This window comes from Malus sylvestris, chromosome 16, assembly GCF_916048215.2.
Source record: "Malus sylvestris chromosome 16, drMalSylv7.2, whole genome shotgun sequence".
Lineage (NCBI taxonomy): Eukaryota > Viridiplantae > Streptophyta > Magnoliopsida > Rosales > Rosaceae > Malus > Malus sylvestris.
Genome location: NC_062275.1, coordinates 29,450,527 through 29,467,271, shown reverse-complemented (window position 1 = coordinate 29,467,271; position 16,745 = coordinate 29,450,527). Strand labels below are relative to the sequence as shown.

General features: G+C 38.0%; 1 long non-coding RNA gene across 1 annotated transcript; it reads right to left on the bottom strand.

Annotated features, from left to right (window-relative positions):
• Positions 1 to 772: 772 nt before the first annotated feature.
• Positions 773 to 2,834, bottom strand: LOC126607363 (uncharacterized). The gene is made up of 3 exons (XR_007617567.1): positions 2,642 to 2,834; positions 1,822 to 1,880; positions 773 to 996 (listed from the first exon to the last, which is right to left on the bottom strand). It is a non-coding gene; the product is annotated as an uncharacterized LOC126607363 (long non-coding RNA).
• Positions 2,835 to 16,745: the final 13,911 nt, after the last annotated feature.

Below are 16,745 nucleotides of genomic sequence, written 5' to 3'. Positions count from 1 at the left end.
CACTTCTTTTGAAGCTCTGAGTCTTTCGATGTCCTTGATATGACGGATCTTTAAACTTATCGTCTGTCTTCTAATCACCATTCTTTTCTTATTCTTCTTTACTCTCGCTGATCATGTTCTCAGAGTCCTCAATTCTCAACAACATCTCGTAAATTCTTGGTAAATAGTACATTGGATAGTGATCGCCAAAGAACGCCACTTCCTCTTATTATCCAGCCTAAAACAACATAACACCTCAACCAACTTAGCAACAATATCCGAATGGAAACGAGGCAAGTCTAAAAACTTTCTATAATACTCATTTGTCGTCATCTTCCTTGTTTTCCATATGCAAACTCTTGTTTACTACCATCATAATATGCCGGAGGAATAAATCTTTTCTTTAACAATTCTTTAAACAATTCTCAATCGGCTGTTTCCTCCGGTGACGACGAATAATACTCCTGTTTCCACCATAATATAAATTCATAACCCACAACCAGGTAGTCGTCTCGACCCGACTGTCAGAAGGAAGATTCCTTTGATTGGCATAACCCAACGTCTTTTCCAAGTGAGTAAGCCAACACTCTGCTCCCTCGGGTTCATAATTTCCATAAAGTGATTCAAATTCAACTTATAACCAGTCTCGAAGAGTTTCTTAGATAATAGACTGAATCACAATAGTAATAGTTTCCCCCTAAACTGCTAAATTAGAGAAACTAATCTTATCTGAACGGCGTGGCTCCCTACGAGGTGGTATAGTTCTGACAGAAGACACTAGGGAATTCTCAAGATGTTCAGGATTGCAACCTATGCTCTGATACCAACTGACACACCCCGTCCCGAAGGAGGGCATGCTGGCCGTCACATGAGAGTGACGTAACCATTTACACAGTTCGGAAGCTTTTAAAATACAATTATTAAAATGGAAACCCTCGAGGGTGAGTCCTACTTTTGTGAATTCTGTCAGAATACCGTTGGATTCCTCGTGGCCACCAAAACTCTGCTATCAAGAACCTGGAGGGGCGAAAAACAAAATTGAGTGGGTCAGTAAAACCAAGCTTTTCAAAAACATTTCGCCAAAAATAATTCTAACCCCTCACTGTAAAACCTGTATACTTTTCCCAGAAAATAGTATAATAACATAATACTTTTCATAAATCTCGAATCATCAATTTTTCTTTAAAACCCGAAAGTATGCCATGTTTTAATTTCGAAAACAAAATAAATGATGCATCAATGTAACAGGTGAAAAGTTGAATTAACCGGAGACCCTGCAGTTGGTCCTGTACGGTTAATTCCATAGCTCAACATCCAATCCAACCGGAGTCACCTCGATGACCTGTACGGCACTACACTGCAGATAAGTCGGAACTACCTGAAGTAGTCTGTACGACATGGATGGTGTAATAATACGCTCTAGTGCTTCTCTCATCAATCATCTGTGCACATAATCTAAGGTCACCCACTAGTCGGAATCACATCTAGTAATCTATACGACTAGCATGTCGGAACCCTCACTTGGTCTGTACGACATCCACCTACTTGGATCCAAGACGAGCGTGCGGTGTGGTGAATAATATAAGCACTAACACCATGATTGCAGGTTATGAGCTATCCACAATATACACATCAACAATGCACATGAATAATATAAAACTCACCTGATACTTACTTGTGCGTCCACAGCACCAATTCACATATAAATATGCATCATATATCAATTCATGCTTTTCATATACTTCTATGCATGGCATTTCAAATCATACTTTTCATATAAATTCAATTTCTGGGAAAACTCAATAGTATATAGGTAATACGAAAACAAAACTGCCCACTCACCTGGAGTTCGCCCTACAACTCCCTAGCACAACACATCAAGGCGTCATGACGATCGCCGCCTAGAACAATAATCAAATCCAACCTCAGAAATCATATCGATAGGATATAACTTATATAAAACACATCACTACGCAGTTCGATCCGAAAGATCTGCAACTCAGATTTTAAATCTATAACTTCTAGAGATCCACAATATATCTCTAGGACAACATCCTGAAATTTCATTACCATCCAACGGTCGGATCTCCGTCAATTTCCAAAACTAAGTGACGGTTAACATTTTATTTTATGAACTTACAACTCCAATTCCGGAAGATCCATAACTCGGATTCCCAATCCGTAAGTTCCAATAATCCTCAAATATTACGTATTACAACGTATCAAAGTTTGGTGACGATCCAACGGTCGGATCGTCAATTCACATTTTCACCTAAATGCGAAAACTATAAAACGTTATTTAAAGCACCTAACCAATAATCGTAATAACTTTTTCATACGGTGCTCAATTTGGGTATATGAATATACCACAGTGATCTACTCGACGTCACGAACGTCGATATATTTTTAGATTATTTGTTTGATGTGCCACGCGCCCCCACGCGCCAGGACAAGCACGGGGACACGCGCCCCCACGCGCATCATCCCCAACCCTGGGTTCGCCGGACTGGTTTTTCCGGCGGCCGGTTTCCGGCCAAACTTCAAACGCCTTGTTCTCCTTCGTTTCTCAACCATTTTATTCGTATAATATATCAAATTGAAGCCCCAAACATGTAGAATCACAATACACTACTTTAAGGCTCTAAAAACAACTAAATCTCACCGGAAAAATCCAAGCAAAACCGGCCAAAGTCGAACTCGACGATCCCGACGTCCAAACCTTCCAAACGAACGTCCCCGAGCTTCCTTAGGACTTCACTAAGCTCACTATAAGCTTAGAATTCCCTGAAAATCAACATTTCACGTGTGCATGAACAGTACTAAAAAACTGGGGTTCGGGTTTCAGGGGTTTTTCGAAGGTTTCACTTCCTAAAACTAGCATCAATGAACTCAGGACGTCGAAACGATGAAGATACATACCTTATTTGCCTCGATCCGTCGAGTTTTTGAAGGGTTTGGGTGTATGCCGTACGATGGGTGTGTGTGGGTGCGAAGTCGAGAGAGACAGAGACAGGAAAAGCACGGGGGAAGGAGAGGGAGAGAGAGAGGTCTTGTGTGGTCCAAACTAATCCACACCCTCCATTTCATCCTAATCATACGTACCAAAAATCAATTTCCAACACAAATCCCATCCAACCATATGACATTCTCTCAATTAACCAATGCCTAATTCAAAATAACGTTACATACTTACGTACCTTAGTAACGACAAGGGCATTCCCGCCATTTCATATTCCCGTCAACAGTACCCCCGGGACGGGCTGTGACACAATTGAAGACATTTAGGGTGTGTCTAACAACGGATACATGGACTTCTATTCAACAAACCAATTGAAAGAAAAAAGTGAAATGAGAAAAGCAAATGATGTCGACAAGTATCTTTCCGATCCTAATGAAGGAGAAGAAGAGGAGAACTTTGATATATTGAATTGGTGGAGGTGAATGGGGTTTCTAAGTACCCTATTTTGGCACGTGTTGCAACAGAGATCTTAGCTATTCCCGTATCAACTATTGCTTCAGAATCCTCCTTTAGCACAAGTGGATGGATAATTGATCCATATCGTAGTTCTTTAAGTCCAAAAATGGTGGAGGCTTTGATATGTACTCAAAATTGGCTTAGGTCTATTCATGTTGCATTACACCATGAGCCAACCATTGAGGAGATGGAGTTTTGTGAAGAAGTTGAGAAAGGTAATTTTATTTATTGCATTTGATTTTGTTAGATTATTTTAAATAACATTTTAATTGGTATCATTTCTTTTATTATTTGTATGTAGAAATGGCAAGTGGAAGTTCAAAAAAAGGTGATATGTTGCCCCCTAGGCCGCCCAAGCGTTAGCAAGCAAATTGTCATTCAAACTTGAAATGGTGCTATGTTAGTATATTGATTTTGAGAACTTGAAGAAGTATGTGCAAGGATGGAACTTTAGATGTTTATTGAATTTATATTCTTAGTTGTAATGTTTATTTTAAGTCGAATATTTATTTTAGGTGTGGAAGACTTGAACTTTGGAATGTTTATTTTAGGTGTGGAAGACTTGAACTTTGATGTTTATTTTAAGTTTGGACTTTGATTTGAACTTTGATGATTATTTAACTTGGACTTTGGAAGACTTGATTAGTTGATTATAATTGAACTTTGAATTAAATGTTTATTTTCATTGTCTTTGTTTGATGATTCTATTTGAAATTTGGAAGATGTATTACAAAATGGCTGCAAGTTCTTTTCTTATAAACTTTTTTTGCTGCTGAAAAAAAAAATAAAAAAAATAAAAAAACTGAACTGAGCCGAAACCGAACCGAGAAAAACCGAACCGAACACAAACTGACAGAAAACTGAACCCCAACCGAACCGAACAGTAATTTCGGTTCGGTTTCTGGTTTTGGCAAAAAACTGAACTAAACGAAACCGAACCCACCCCTATGCGTTTTCCCATCCAATTCAATAACTTAAGGAGAACTTGAAGGTTAATTTAAGCGGACTTAATTAACCTGGGGTGTTGAGTTTCATGATTTATCGAAAGAACAACTGAAAATCGGTTTATGTGCAAGTGTGTCATGTGTGGAGAAGAACCCTCTAGCTAGCCCATCATCCATAGTTTACCCAAATTCGTCCAAAATCTGTTTTAGTTTACAATCTGTTTGTTTTGTTTTCAAATTCATCAAAATCAAATCCTCATTTACTTTAAAGTGTTTTATTAGTCAAAATCTGTTTTGATTTGTATTTTTAAGTGTCTTAAGCCAAGGTAGAACCTAATTTAGTCCAAAACCATCCCTAGAGTCAGTTTAGAGTCTAATTCATTGTTTTAAGCTGTTTTGAGTCTTTTAAACTAGTTTTGAGTCTTTTAAACTAGTTTTGAGTCTTTTTAGTTTGTATTGCATCTTTTGAGTCTAGTTTGGTGTTTTAAACTTAATTTTACGTTTTTAAGTCAGTTTAGAGGTTATTAGCAAGCCCTCCTAATCCCCAGTCCAGAATGATCCCTACTTACATTCTTTACTACAATTGATACAAGAGGGTTTAATTTGTGTGTTAAGTAATTTTCGCATCAAATTTTTGGCGCCGTTGCCGGGGATTAGCAACTTTGCTAATCCTTTGTTATTTCTTTTTGTATATTTTCGTGTCTTTTGTTTTTAGTTACTGACTTTGTTTCTTTTTGTGTTTTTTTTTTTTGTTTGTTTTACTTTTAATATTTGATTTAGTTTTGTTTCCTTGATTTCAGGTACTAGAGAAGTAAGACATGGATTTTTCTACCATTCAAGCTCAATTGGCGAAACTTACTTCTCAATTGTCACAATATCCCGAAAGGACCACAATGCAAAGTGTCCCTACATATGGTGTGTCCTATGGGCAAGGATATCCAACTCATCAATGTTCTCAATTCGCTGCGAATGAAGATGCTTGGGGTTATCAAGGCCATAGCCAATCATGGGACAACATGTTTTCCAACGCTTACAATTCGGATTGGAGAGATTATTCAAATTACATGTGGGGAGAACCTCAACAATTCCAACAAGATGGATATTAGCAGCAAGAAGAGGAGTTCTATTCAAGACCTATGCAGCCACCACAACCTCCTCCAGAACAATTCCAATCAAATTTAAGTATGCCTATGAGTTATGATGAAATTCTTGATGTACTAACCTCGTTGACGCAAGGCTCACAACAAGAAGAATATTTGCCGCCATCGGATGAGTTCTATCACTGGCCATATGAACCATCACAGCCACCACAACAATATACCCAATTCAATTCAGGTACGTCTTTGGATAATGATATGTTTAATAAGTTACTCACCTCTTTGAACCAGGAAGTAGAAAATCGAAACAAAGAGATGCAAAATCAAGCCAAGAAGATGGGTGAATTGGAGAAGCAAATTGGGCAGATTATGAAGTTCATGGCACAAATTCAAGAGCAAAGTGAACTCTCTAACTCAACTATTGAAAATTTGAAGGAAGATTTTGAAATCCATGATGCTATCACTTTGGGAAGTGCTATGGAGGTTGGGGGTGAACCCAAGAAATCCAAACCAAGCCAAAACATGGATGAACAGCTGCTACTCGAAGAAGAGGAGAATAACAAGACCACGGCAAGGGAAGAACCACCCTTGCCGCAGCCCCATATGCCCTCTATGCCATCCACTACAACCAAGGTAAGCCTAAATTCAATTTGTCCTGACCCCGTTTCACCAAATGTCCTTATTCCTTGCAGGATCATGCAATCAAAGGAAGAAGAGGGTGAGAAAGTGATGCGAAAATTAACTTAACACACAAATTTAACCCTCTTTTGACAATTGTAGTATAAGTATAAGTAGGGATCGTTCTGGACTGGGGATTAGAAAGGTTTGCTAATAACCTCTAAACTGACTCAAAAACATAAAACTAAACTTAAAAATACTTAACAAGACTCACAAGACTCAAAGCAAACTTAAAATACTCAAAACAGCTTAAAACAACTAAATGAACTTAAACTAGACACTAGGAATGACCTTGGACGAAAATTGACTTTTACTTGAATCAAAACATTTAAAAACACAAATTAAAACAGATTCTAGCTAATTAGACACTCTAAAGTAAAGGGGGATTGAGTTTTGGACGAAGTTGAAACAAACAAACAAATATGAAAAACTGGACAGATTGTAATACAAATTTATAAGATGATGGATGGGATAGCTAGAGGCTTTTTCTCCACACATGACATGTATGCAAATAACTTAATTTCTAGTTACTACTTCATTGAATTATGAATGACAATGCTCCAAATTAACCGTGACATCACTAATTAACTCTCAGATTTTCCTTGTTTTATTGGATTGGATGACATCATTCGACAACCCAAAACATTCTTCAAAAGTTCCCTACATGACATCATAATAGAGATACAATAAAAGATCATTACGTTTAATGAAAATCATAAGCATTGACAAAGCACTTGCAACTATGACATCATGTCACTCATGCTAGGAATTGAACTTAACGCGATCGTTTATAAGCGACCTTCACTATATGTGAATATAAGTTTGTAATGATTATGTGAAACTTCCTTATATTCTAGCAACGGATTTATGCATGCCAATTAAGTGTCGACCCTTAATTAACAAATACAAATAAGTTATCAATCAAATAGTTAAGCTAATTGCATTCACGATTCAAGAGTTCATAACTGGAATTTATCAAATTATATTGTACACATAATCATGGCTTTGAAATCACCCCTAGCCAAGAGAGGTTTAGCCACTCATATTTACAATAAAACGAAAGGAAATGAATTTAAACATTAGAAGCAAAAGAAAGAAAACACCTAAACGCTCCAACGATCCAAGTTGGACAGCAAGCACGTCCAAGCACTTTCCTTCCCTTCCTTTGCTATGGCACAAAGTGTTGGTGAGTGTTTGATGGTTTGTTTGTATGGAGGAATGGATGTGAAGATGAATGGATGTGTTTGGATGAAGGTTGTGTTGAAATGGGAGTGAATGATCTAACCAAGTATGAACTAAATTTATGTTGCACACACTTCCTTTTATAGACGAAGTGTATGGCAATGGAGGGGAACATGGAGTGGTGTAGCAATTGAGTGCAATGATGCAATGTAATAATGCATGAAATTTGAAATGATGGAGGGAACAAAGAATGGTGTAGCAATTGAGTGCAATGATTCAATGTAATGATGCATGAAATCTGAAATGATGGAGGGAACAAGGAATGGTGTAGCAATTGAGTGCAATGATTCAATGTAATGATGCTTGAAATCTGAAATGATGGAGGGGACAAGGGTGATTATGCATGGCATGGGTGGAAAGGTGAGTAAGTGGTGAAACAATGAGTGCAAGGAGGTGAAAGGACATTGTGCACATGGTAGACAAAGGAAAGGAAGTGAAATGATGCAACAAATGAGTCAATGGAGGGAACATGGATGATGATGCACGACATAGGAATCCAAAGGGAGTGCAATCGTGGTGCACGACAATGATGGAAAGGTGAATGATGGAGTGACACCCCTTTGTGGCTGAGCTCTTTGTCCTTTTTACATTAATTCTTCTTTCTCTTTAACACATTCCTAGCCTCTTTAGTCTTCAATTTCGTCCATCCACCTTGCTCCATGCATGTGATATTCATTCCAAGCCCAAAACTGCTCCAAAATGCACCAAAATGCATCTTATTGCTTTATAAGGCCTATGGACCTACAAACACACGAAAATAGCTTAAAATACATAATTAACTAAGAAATAACAACATAAATGCATGAGAACAAGCTAACTCAGTTTCATAAATATGCTCTTATCAGAAAGGCATCTTCGAAACCTTTCTAAATAATCAAGAGCAAGAAGTGGATGGGGAATGTCTAGAATTCATCAAAGAAGATACACTTGAGATTAAAATTCCCAAAGAAGTTGGATTTTATGACACGGGAAAAGTCATAACTCTCAAAACACCAAATCTGGCCAAGTCCCGTATCCCTGATGTGGTGTTCATAATTGAGTTTGTGTTGGAGCAAGCAAGTAAGCCATCTTCTCCAACTTCGATTTTATTATATACTAACTTGCTGATTTTGATGATTCAAGCACCTACACTAGAATTTAAACCATTGTCGGATCACGTCAATTATCACCTTCCATTCAAGGATCAATTCCATGCTATGGGCCCTATCCAAGTTTAGAAGGAAGTTTCGTCCGGCTGGAAGACGTTCAAGCAAGCACTTATTGGGAGGCAACCCATGTATTCAAATAAGGAAGATTTTTGAATTGCTCCATGATTGGTTTTGCGTTCCTAAAAACCTTCCCTTTTCTGCAGTTTTAGTTTGCCATGTTTGTCATTTTTATTTGTTGCTTGTTTAATTGTTTTTGGTGTGGGTTTATTTTTGAAACATTGACAGATATGCAAGCTATTTTACATTCATTTTCATAAAAAAAAAAAGGAACATTAAGCAGAAAAATACAAGAGAGAGCCTTCACAAAGGCTGCTTAGGAGAAGTCTCAATAGTCGGCGGAGCCCCAGAAGGAGGAGGCATCGACGGTTGATCATTTGGAGCTTCATTACGCGGTACAGCCCCAGAAGACGAAGGCAAATGTTGTTGGAACAAACCCACAAACCTCTGATGATCAAGTAGAATTTGACCATCAGATTCCTGCATTTGGTTAATCTTCCTCTTCTTGTTTGTAGCATAGTTATGTGCGAGCCTGTGCAACTGTTTATTCTCATGCTTGAGTCCTCTAATCTCCTGTTTGAGACTCATCACTTCAGCCGCCAATGATTCAACTTGACGGGTTCGAGCAAATAGGCGTTGGGCCATATTGGACACAGAACCTGCACACTGCACACTGAGAGCTAGAGAATCCTTAACAGCCAACTCATCTGATCATTTGGAAAGTAGTCTGTTATCTTTGGGAATGACAAGGTTCTAGGCCACCACCGCAGAGGTCATATCATTCTTCATTACCGAATCCCCAACGGTAAGAGGACCAGTAGGGGATATGAAGGATGGGCGCCATATGTTGTCTGGAGAAGGCATAGATTCCTCTTCACCAAGGTTCAAGTCAAAACGATGGTCGGAAGGGCCAGACATTTTCAAAGGTGTTGAAGAAAGAAGAGGTCGGACAAGTCAAGATCGTAGAAGTGCAAGAAGGGAGTTTCTACAAGTAGAAATTCAAGTGTGCTTTGAAATGTATTGCATACCTCTATAAAAATCAGCACTCGACGGGATTTCAGAGATCGAAGAGGTGAGCTCATAAATCGAAGAGGCCAATTCAAAAATCGAAAAGGAGCTAGCTTTCTTAAAAGCTGGGCTTGCTAAAAAACCACGGGCCAATCTTCTGTTCCAAATTTGTCCGCACTTGTCACATGCAACCTCTGCACTCGACGGAGCTCAGAACTCGAAGAGGCGAGCTCAGAACTCGAAGAGGCGAGCTCAGAACTCGAAGAGGCAAGCTCAGAAATCGGAGAGGCATCTGCTTTTCCAGATGTGTCAGCGCCTGTCACATACACACTCAGCTTTGCGAAAATCACAGGCAGTTTGTCGAAGCGTCGATTCCAGATATCGAAGAGGCATCAACTTTATCTAGACGTGTCAGCATCTGTCACATACACACTCAGCCTTGCGAAAATTACGGGCAATCTGTCAAAGATTTCTGGTGAAGTAGAAAGCACGTGAAGTTTACTGTTCAATCATCCAACGGTTGCCAACAAGAGTGAAAGAATAGTACCGGTTATTATTTCCTATAAATGTCGACCTTCACCCTCCATAGTAAGGCAGACATACATAACCTTCCGTCATCTCCGAGAATGCCTTCCCAACGAAGCCTCTCGAGTCACTGAGTGTTCCTTATTCCTTGGGGTACCTCTACAAACAACTCATCCAAAGAAAAAGTATTTCATTTCATGAAGGTTGAAAGAAAGAGTATCTCATATCATGCTTTCTCCCTGTCCTTCCGTTTGTCGTTGTTTTCATCTACAGGACAAGGAGAAAGAGAGCAATCAGCCAGCACTTAGTATCAATCTTCCAATCTGGAACCGATTGCCTGGAACCCCATCCTGATTGCTTACCCAGCCCTGCTCTCGAGTACTCATCTTCAACATCTTATGCTTCCTCTTCGTTTACCATATCTGCTTGGGGAACATATAAGGGAAGTGAAAATGATACCTCGAAGTATGTGGAGACAATGTGCTAATTTATCTTCAACTAGGGACAAGGAGAAAGAAAGCAAGAGGTGGGCACTTGGAAAGATTGAAGAAAGAAACAGACCATCACCTTTACCTCGTGCCTGCCTGCCATGTAGAAGAAACAAGCAGAGAAGAATGCAGACTGCATAATCAAATCAACCCAGCAGAAGGAGTCTGATTTGAAACCAAGGAACTCTTACTCAGAATTCTGAACCAGTTCGAGATCAAAGCTGTGGAAAGTTAACAAGATCATCTATCTCCAAAACCAGATTTGCGTTCTTAAACTCTACTCTGTCTGGTTTTTACTTTGCCATACTTGTCATGTTTATTCGTTGTTTGTTTGATTGTTTGCTTGTGTTTGCGTGAGTTTATACTTGAAACATTGAGGACAATGTTCGATTTAAGTGTGGGGGGGTAACCAAGTTGTTTTGCATGAAATTCGTGGGAGTTTGTCACCCATTACTTCTAGTGTTGTTCTTTGCTGTTTTTAAGTGTTTTTATGCTGGTTTGGAGTGTTTTAGTGTGTTTTGACATAAAAATCCGAAAATCTCATAAAATTTTGAAAAATTGTTTTGAAAAACCCAAAAAGAGTTGTTTTTGTGTGTTTGTTTGTGTCTTAGGGTACCTTCCAACACAATGATGAGGATTTGGTTTTTAATTACATGACTGTTAAAGAGAGTTATAAACATGGATGAAAATTTGATTTACTCTTTGGTGTATGCTTGGTTGTGGTTATAATTTATGAATTCACATGCAATCATAAAGGAAAAATCAGTTTTTGTAACATGCTTGAAAGAAGGAACTCAAATGAACGCTACAACCTCGTGAGACTTGAGCCTAAACGTTTATTTGGAGAGTTAATATTTTGTGCATCATTGTTTTCTAAAGTCTTGCATGATCTCATTATTCCTTGCTTGGTTGCTACTTAGAAGGCGTTTCATCATTTAGTTCCAAATGCTAGAACTCATGCCTATTTCATTCAAAGCATGCTATTGATTTGCATAATACATATTCAAGATGAAGTTGTGTAGTGACCACCAAAGCCAAATTGCCGTGCCCCTATTTCATTATGTGTTTAAGTTTAACCCCGTTGAGCCTTGTTAAGCCTATGTTCTTTGTTAACCCACACTATCCTTACCTAGCCTAGTGTTAGGAACATCCATACCATTGTTCTTGAAGCATAGTAAAGCATGACTTAAATGAACTCCTTTTTGATCAATGTATTGCAGAAAGCAAGTGTGGGGGAAGTGATTCTTGTGTGTGTGTGTGTGCCAAAGTCCTTAATAAGGCATAGGTAGAAGAAAAAAAGAATTGAAAAAAAAAAGTATGAAAAAGAGCTCTAAAGTGTTGTTTGTTAAAGAAAGGGTTCAAAACATTGAATTCGGCCCTAAGTGTTGCATAAATCTTCCCTTTGTAATTACAAGTTGATTCTGCATTCTAAAAGTGATTTCCAAGTGTCTATTTCATTGCTTTGCTTGCTATTGCTTTAAGAACGTTTGTTATCCCTATCCTTTCTTTGTTAGCCATTACCCCCAAGCCCTGTTACAACCCTTGACTTCAATCTTGAGTGTTGTGTGTTTCAATTTGTGGAGTTTGAAATTGGTATGAGCATATGGTGTCACTGGTTCTCGCATCTAAGTAGTAGTATTCCATTCATGAGATCATATCTAAACATGCTTAATAACTCCAGAAAATTGCTTTCTTTGTTATAACATATGTGAGTCCTAATCTTTCATGTTTACATCAATCTTCTCACATATACCAGTGTAGGGTGTGTAGTCAGAAAATGTGTGTGAAAATAGAGAGTATCTTGTAAGGAATTGAGCAAATCCTCTAAGGCATGTTACTACATTCAAAACATAGTTTTAATTGGTTAATTGTGAACTAGTAAGTGGTGACTATGATTAAGTATGTGCTCAAGTGTAAGGTTGACCAAAATCTGTGGGAATGATGATTTTTAACACGTCATGTTTCAATAAAAATTGCTGAGGCAATTGTTGGAAGGTCTAGGTTGTGTTTTATTTTGTTTTGTTTTGTTTTTCTCGAGGACTAGCAAAAGCTAAGTGTGGGGGAATTTGATAGGAGCATATTTATGCGACTTTGTTAGCTTGTTTCTTGGCATTTATGTTGTTAGTTCGTAGTTATTTTAGTATTTTAAGCTATTTTCGTGTGTTTGTAGGTCCAAAGGGTTAATGTGGCAAAGAAGTGCATTTTGGAGCATTTTTGGGCATGGAATGGATAGTATATGCTTGGAGCAAAAGGAATGGACGAAATTTGAAGTTTGTGCATCATCCTCTCCCTATAAATAACCATTTTAGCACACTCATTTCACCCAACACATCCACTCATTACAACCACCCAACACATTCACCTACCACTACATCCACTCATTTCACCCAACACATCCATTCATCTACCACTACATCCACTCATTTCACCCAACACATCCACTCATTACAACCACCCAACACATTCACCTACCACTATATCCACTCATTTCACCCAACACATTCACCTACCACTACATCCACTCATTTCACCCAACACATCCATTCACCTACCACTACACCCACTCATTACCACCACCCACTACATCCTCTCCCTAGCCTATAAATATATCCATCCAAAGACACATCCAGGGGGGACAGTTTAGGGAGAAGGGAGGAAGACACATTCTGCCGCAAAGCAGAGTCTTTTCTTCTTAACCATTCTACACATTCCCATAACAAAAACACAATTCCATGCACCTTCATTTCCCTTTCCCTGTCTTGACCTCCATCCAACCTAAATACATTCAGCCATCTCCTTCCATATATGCATATGCATCCATCAAACCACACCTTGTGCCGCAACAAAGAGAAGAAGGAAGACCCTTGGACGTGCTTGCAATTCAAGTTGGATTGTTGGAGCATTTTTAGGTGTTTTCATTCTTTTGTTTTCAATGTCTAAATTTGTTTATCTTTGCTTTGTGAGTATGAGAAACTAAACCCCCCTTAGCTAGGGGGGAATTCAAAGCCATGAACATACTTGCAATATGAATTGATTACCTCCAGTTGTGATTTCATAAGTTGTGAATTCAATTTGTTTAACTGCTTGATTGATAACTTATTCGTGTATGTTTATTAAGAGTGCACACTTAGTTTGCATGCATGAATATGATGCTAGAGTATAAGGGAGTTTCACCTAATAGTTACAAACTCATATTCACAAGTAGTGGAGGTCGCTTATAAACGATCGCGTTAAATGAATTCTTGGCAGGAGTTTCATGCTCATCATAGTAACGAATGCCTCGTCAATACTTATAGTTTTCATAATGCTTAATGATCTTTGATTAAATGAATTCTTGGCAGGAGTTTCATGCTCATCATAGTAACGAATGCCTCGTCAATACTTATAGTTTTCATAATGCTTAATGATCTTTGATTGTATCTTTTTTGTGCTATTCACGAAAAGGACTTTTAAAGAATGCTTGAATTGTTGTATGCACTTTCCCATCCAATTCAATAACTTAAGGAGAACTTGAAGGTTAATTTAAGCGGACTTAATTAACCTGAGGTGTTGAGTTTCATCATTTATCGAAAGAACAACTAAAAATCGGTTTATGTGCAAGTGTGTCATGTGCGGAGAAGAACCCTCTAGCTAGCCCATCATCCATAGTTTACCCAAATTCGTCCAAAATTTGTTTGTTTTGGTTTCAAATTCGTTAAAATCAAATCCCCCTTTACTTTAAAGTGTTTTATTAGTCAAAATCTGTTTTGATTTGTGTTTTTAAGTGTCTTGAGTCAAGTTAGAACCTAATTTAGTCCAAAACCATCCCTAGAGTCAGTTTAGAGTCTAATTCATTGTTTTAAGCTGTTTCGAGTCTTTTAAACTAGTTTTAAGTCTTTTTAGTTTGTATTGCATCTTTTGAGTCTAGTTTGGTGTTTTAAACTTAATTTTATGTTTTTAAGTCAGTTTAGAGGTTATTAGCAAGCCCTCCTAATCCCCGGTCCAGAACGATCCCTACTTACATTCTTTACTACAATTGATACAAGAGGGTTTAATTTGTGTGTTAAATAATTTTCGCATCAACTGCCGTGAGTGATGAACAGACTATGATGGGCAACGTCTCTTTATCTCCCAAAAAGACATACTTTAAATGATTCGGTAATGGTTTAAGCTCCAGAATGGGTGTCTGAATCACTGAAGGTAACAACTTATTAGTGGAAATGGGAATTGAAATTGGGATTGGAGGCTTACCAAAGTGTAGTGGCAAAGACTCAAGGGCAGCCACCATATCGACGATTGTTGCATGATTAGGCTCGGCCATATTGGTTTTGAGTCCAATTCCTTTAGCAATGGTTATTTCAAGGGTATCCTTCTCAAAGGAGTCAAGATATTCCTGCCCCAAAGAATCAAATACGTCAATGGAGAAACAAGAATGATCATCGATAGGATACCTTATAACTTCATAAATGTTAAAATCACTGATATCGCCATCAAATTCCATTGTTAACGTCCCCTTGAGCACACCTATCTTGGTTCGGGCTGTTTTCATGAAAGGTCTTCCAAGTAAGATTGTCAATGATGTAGAATAGATTGAATCTTCCATGTCAAGCACATAAAATTTTGCTGGAAAAGAATCAAATACGTCAATGGAGAAACAAGAATGATCATCGATAGGATACCTTATAGCTTCATAAATGTTAAAATCACTGATATCGCCATCAAATTCCATTGTTAACGTCCCCTTGAGCACACCTATCTTGGTTCGGGCTGTTTTCATGAAAGGTCTTCCAAGTAAGATTGTCAATGGTGTAGAATAGATTGAATCTTCCATGTCAAGCACATAAAATTTTGCTGGAAATATCAACAAGCTAACCTGCACCAAAACATCTTCTAAAACTCCTTTCGGATATGCATTAAAATGATCAGCTAATTGAATAATAACACCATCATTTTTAAGCTCTCCTAGATTCATAGATGCATAGATAGAGTATGGCAAGATGTTAATGGAAGCACCTAAATCTAACATAGCATGTTCAAACTTGGTATTACCAATAACACAAGGGACTGTGAAACTACCTAGATCTTCGCATTTAGGTGGCAGTTTTCTTTGCAAAACTGTAGAGACATTCTCACTTACCTGTACCACTTCCTTGTTTTAAATCCATCTCCTTGTTGTACAAAGCTCTTTCAAAAATTTAGCATACTTTGGAACTTGCTTTATTGCATCAAGAAGTGGGATATTGACTTGTACCTTCTACAAGGTTTCTAAGATGTCTTTTTCATTCTCTTGTTTCTTAGATTGCATAAACCTGCGAGGGAAAGGCACATTTTATGGAATAGGGTTAGAAGGACTTGAATTCGAACCCACCTTTTGGGTGGCATAGGAGCCTTGGGAGGCTGTGACAAGGGTTGCTCTTCCCTTGCCGTGGCCTTGCTAATAACCTCTAAAGGGATCGTTCTGAACCGGGGATTAGAAGGGCTTGCTAATAACCTCTAAAGGACCGGGGATTAGGAGGGCTTGCTAATAATCTCTAAACTGACTCAAAAACATAAAACTAAACTTAAAAATACATAACAAGACTCACAAGACTCAAAGCAAACTTTAAAATACTCAAAACAGCTTAAAACAACTAAATAAACTTAAACTAGACACTAAGAATGACTTTGGACGAAAATTGACTTTTACTTGAATAAAAACATTTAAAAACACAAATTAAAACAGATTCTAACTAATTAAACACACTAAAGTAAAGGGGGATTGAGTTTTGGATGAAGTTGAAACAAACAAACAAGTATGAAAAACTGGGCAGATTGTAAAACAAATTTGAGAAATAAGATGATGGATGGGATAGCTAGAGGTTTTTTCTCCACACATGATATGTATGCGAACAACTCGATTTCCAGTTACTACTTCATTGAATTATGAACGACAATGCTCCAAATTAACCGCGACATCACTAGTTAACTCTCAAATTTTCCTTGTTTTATTGGATTAGATGACATCATTCGACAACCCAAAACATTCTTCTAAAGTTCCCTACATGACATCATAATAGAGATACAATCAAAGATCATTATGTGTAATGAAAATCATAAGCATTGACAAAGCACTTGCAACTATGACA